The sequence below is a fragment of the Hordeum vulgare genome, chromosome 5H (genome assembly GCF_904849725.1).
Source record: "Hordeum vulgare subsp. vulgare chromosome 5H, MorexV3_pseudomolecules_assembly, whole genome shotgun sequence".
NCBI classification, from domain to species: domain Eukaryota; kingdom Viridiplantae; phylum Streptophyta; class Magnoliopsida; order Poales; family Poaceae; genus Hordeum; species Hordeum vulgare.
In genome coordinates, this window is record NC_058522.1 from 112,017,651 (window position 1) to 112,022,703 (window position 5,053).

A 5,053-nucleotide genomic window follows, 5' to 3' on the forward strand; every position below is an offset into this window, starting at 1 on the left:
GTAGTTCAACACAAAGCCTTTATAGCTTGGCGGCAGTGATTGAAGGATTCTGTCAGTGATAGCTTCTTGCGGGAGTTCAATCCCCAGTTCAGCTAGACGGTTTGAGTACCCAAACATTTTGAGTACATGTTCACTGACAGATGAGTTTTCCTCCATCTTGCAAGCATAGAATTTATCGGAGGTCTCATACCTCTCGATCCGGGCGTTCTTCTGAAAGATAAACTTCAACTCCTGGAACATCTCAAATGCTCCATGACGCTCAAAGCGACGTTGAAGTCCCGGTTCTAAGCCATACAAGACTGCACATTGAACTATTGAGTAGTCCTCCTTACGCGCTAACCAAGCGTTCTTAACATCCTGATCAGCCGTAGCGGGTGGTTCATCTCCTAGCGCAGCATTAAGGACATAATCCTTCTTTCCAGCTTGTAAGATTAGCTTAAGATTACGAGCCCAGTCTACAAAGTTGCTTCCATCATCTTTCAACTTAGCTTTCTCTAGGAACGTATTAAAATTCAGGATGACACTTGCGTGAGCCATGATCTACAACACAAATATATTCAAAGTGGACTTAGACTATGTTCAAGATAATTAGAGTTCAACTTAATCAAATTATATGCTAAACTCCCACTCAAAAAGTACACCTCTCTAGTCATTTGAGTGGTTCATGATCCACTTACACTATCCCAAGTCCGATCATCACGTGAGTCGAGAGTAGTTTCAGTGGTAAGCATCCCTATGCTAATCATATCAACTATATGATTCATGATTGACCTTTCGGTCTCATGTGTTCCGAGGCCATGTCTGCACATGCTAGGCTCGTCAAGCTTAACCCGAGTGTTCTGCGTGCGCAACTGTTTTGCACCCGTTGTATGTGAACGTTGAGTCTATCACACCCGATCATCACGTGGTGTCTCGAAACGACGAACTGTAGCAACGGTGCACAGTCGGGGAGAACACAATTTCGTCTTGAAATTTCAGTGAGAGATCACCTCATAATGCTACCGTCGTTCTAAGCAAAATAAGGTGCATAAAAGGATTAACATCACATGCAATTCATAAGTGACATGATATGGCCATCATCACGTGCTTCTTGATCTCCATCACCAAAGCACCGGCACGATCTTCTTGTCACCGGCGCCACACCATGATCATCCATCAACGTGTTGCCATCGGGGTTGTCGTGCTACTTATGCTATTACTACTAAAGCTACATCCTAGCAAAATAGTAAACGCATCTGCAAGCACATAAGTTAGTATAAAGACAACCCTATGGCTCCTGCCGGTTGCCGTACCATCGACGTGCAAGTCGATATTTCTATTACAACATGATCATCTCATACATCCAATATATCACATCACATCGTTGGCCATATCACATCACAATCATACCCTGCAAAAACAAGTTAGACGTCCTCTAATTTTGTTGTTGCATGTTTTACGTGGTGACCAAGGGTATCTAGTAGGATCGCATCTTACTTACGCAAACACCACAACGGAGATCTATGAGTTGCTGTTTAACCTCATCCAAGGACCTCCTCGGTCAAATCCGATTCAACTAAAGTTGGAGAAACCGTCACTTGCCAGTCATCTTTGAGCAAGGGGGGTACTCGTAAGCGTACGAGTAATGTCGGTCCAAGCCGCTTCAATCCAACAATACCGCGGAATCAAGAAAAAACTAAGGAGGGCAGCAAAACGCACATCACCACCCACAAAACCTTTTGTGTTCTACTCGAGAAAACATCTACGCATGAACCTAGCTCATGATGCCACTGATGGGGAACGTCGCATGGGAAACAAAAATTTTCCAACGCGCACGAAGACCTATCATGGTGATGTCCATCTACGAGAGGGGATGAGTGATCTACGTACCCTTTTAGATCGTACAGCAGAAGCGTTAGGGAACGCGGTTGATGTAGTGGAACGTCCTCATGTCCCTCGATCCGCCCCGCGAACAATCCCGCGATCAGTCCCACGATCTAGTACCGAACGGACGGCACCTCCGCGTTCAGCACACGTACAGCTCGACGATGATCTCGGCCTTCTTGATCCAGCAAGAGAGACGCAGAGGTAGAAGAGTTCTCCGGCAGCGTGACGGCGCTCCGGAGGTTGGTGATGATCTTGTCTCAGCAGGGCTCCGCCCGAGCTCCGCAGAAACGCGATCTAGAGGAAAAACTATGGAGGTATGTGGTCGGGCAGCCGTGAGAAAGTCGTCTCAAATCTGCCCTAAAAGCCCCATATATATAGGAGGAGGGAGGGGGAACTTGCCTTGGGGTCCAAGGGACTCCCAAGGGGTCGGCCGAGCCAAGGGGGGGAGGACTCCCCCCCCAAACCAAGTTGGACTTGGTTTGGTGGGAGGAGTCCCCCTCCCTTCCCACTTCTTCCCTCTTTTTTTCTTTTCCTTTGATTTCCTTCTCTTGGCGCATAGGCCCCCTTGGGGCTGTCCCACCAGCCCACTAAGGGCTGGTGTGTCTCCCCAAAGCCTATGGGCTTCCCCGGGGTGGGTTGCCCCCCCCCCCCCGGTGAACTCCCGGAACCCATTCGTCATTCCCGGTACATTCCCGGTAACTCCGAAAACCTTCCGGTAATCAAATGAGGTCATCCTATATATCAATCTTTGTTTCCGGACCATTCCGAAAACCCTCGTGACGTCCGTGATCTCATCCGGGACTCCGAACAACATTCGGTAACCAACCATATAACTCAAATACGCATAAAACAACGTCGAACCTTAAGTGTGCAGACCCTGCGGGTTCGAGAACTATGTAGACATGGCCTGAGAAACTCCTCGGTCAATATCCAATAGCGGGACCTGGATGCCCATATTGGATCCTACATATTCTACGAAGATCTTTATCGTTTGAACCTCAGTGCCAAGGATTCGTATAATCCCGTATGTCATTCCCTTTGTCCTTCGGTATGTTACTTGCCCGAGATTCGATCGTCAGTATCCGTATACCTATTTCAATCTCGTTTACCGGCAAGTCTCTTTACTCGTTCCGTAATACAAGATCCCGCAACTTACACTAAGTTACATTGCTTGCAAGGCTTGTGTGTGATGTTGTATTACCGAGTGGGCCCCGAGATACCTCTCCGTCACACGGAGTGACAAATCCCAGTCTTGATCCATACTAACTCAACTAACACCTTCGGAGATACCTGTAGAGCATCTTTATAGTCACCCAGTTACATTGCGACGTTTGATACACACAAAGCATTCCTCTGGTGTCAGTGAGTTATATGATCTCATGGTCATAGGAATAAATACTTGACACGCAGAAAACAGTAGCAACAAAATGACACGATCAACATGCTACGTCTATTAGTTTGGGTCTAGTCCATCACGTGATTCTCCTAATGACGTGATCCAGTTATCAAGCAACAACACCTTGTTCATAATCAGAAGACACTGACTATCATCGATCAACTGGCTAGCCAACTAGAGGCATGCTAGGGACGGTGTTTTGTCTATGTATCCACACATGTAAATGAGTCTTCATTCAATACAATTATAGCATGGATAATAAACTATTATCTTGATACAGGAATTATAATAATAACTATACATTTATTATTGCCTTTAGGGCATAATTCCAACAATAACAACAACGCGTTTATGTAAAGGTCGCTACTGTTACACATGTATAGCAGCAGCACACTTATGTAAAGCCCGCTACTCTACTCATGCATAGCAGTAGCGCGGGCCAACACCCGCTACTGCTACATGTTAGTTGTAGAGCGGGCGAACCCGTGCTACTGCTAAAGGTTAGTTGTAGCGTCGTACTAGTAGCGCGGGAGCCTGCGCTACTGATATGCCTAAAACTCGCGCTACTGCTAGGCTTTTCCCTAGTAGTGGCAGGAGGTGATCGGCAACCATTGTAGTCAAAACTCTCAAAGCTTGGACAGAGTGATTGCCAAGGGGTGTCAAACACACGATGTATATGTACGTGCAGCTGGGAAGTCTTGTAATATGGTACCAAAAATGGTCAGCGATAATCAGTTCAGAGATGCAAAGTTGAAAGGACGCTCAACAACGGTACCGTGCTAGTCCAAGGCTAGACCATACTAGAGACGCGAGCCTAGAATACCCACAAAATCACGACGCTAGATGTAATCAAGGGAAGAGCCACTCTGATTTTTTGAACTTTTTTTGTGCGCTCTTTTTTTCTAGAAAATCACTGTAATGGCGAGTATCTCAAAACTATTCTGAAGGACTAAAAACAGGATAGGGACAAAAAAATGAGTAATTTTTTTTCGAGAGTGATTCGGGGCTGCGATGACCAAAAATTGCGAAAAAAATCTCTATGATGGCGAGTGTCTCGAAACACTGTGGACAACCTAAAAACAGAAGAGGGAAAATTATTTTCAGCCGCTGAAGTTTTGGCCTAAAGACTGATCTAAAAACGGTGCTAGACTCTTTTTTTAAACCTACTGTGGCAAGGAAACGCAAACCGAAAACAAAGGAATCTCGAAACTACACCTAATATGTAAAGGGCTCGGATTAGTGGCGGATATGTGGTGATATATATAGTAATGATGACTATAATAATGGGTGATGCTATATGGCAGCGGTGATGATAGTGGTGGGTGGCAGCGAAATTGAAGATGGGGCGGTGACGACGTGACAACTTGTGAATAGAACTCAAAACTCTAAAGAACTCGACTCTAAGACCAGCAACTCGACACGAGGATGCAACCGCAAGTTCAACAAAGCAAAATGCCGAACAGAAAATTGCAAAAGGCTCAGATTGGTTTGGATACGATGAACTAACCCTAATTTTTTTCTGGCTTTTTTCGTGGACTATAGGTATGAATAACATACGCAATCTAAACTATGAAGAACTCGTAAAATCTCACCAAGCAGCCTGGAAATCTGATACCACTTGATAGAGGCGAAGTTGTCCCTATCTTTTGATCAGACGTGTCTATCATTTTTGGTAGAGTCGACTTTAACGATCCGACTATGAACGTGCGAGGACGTCGTGCCTTAGCAATCGCTAAAAAAACTCCGATAGGTTATTGACCACGCCGGAGCACGATCAACCTGACCATGAGG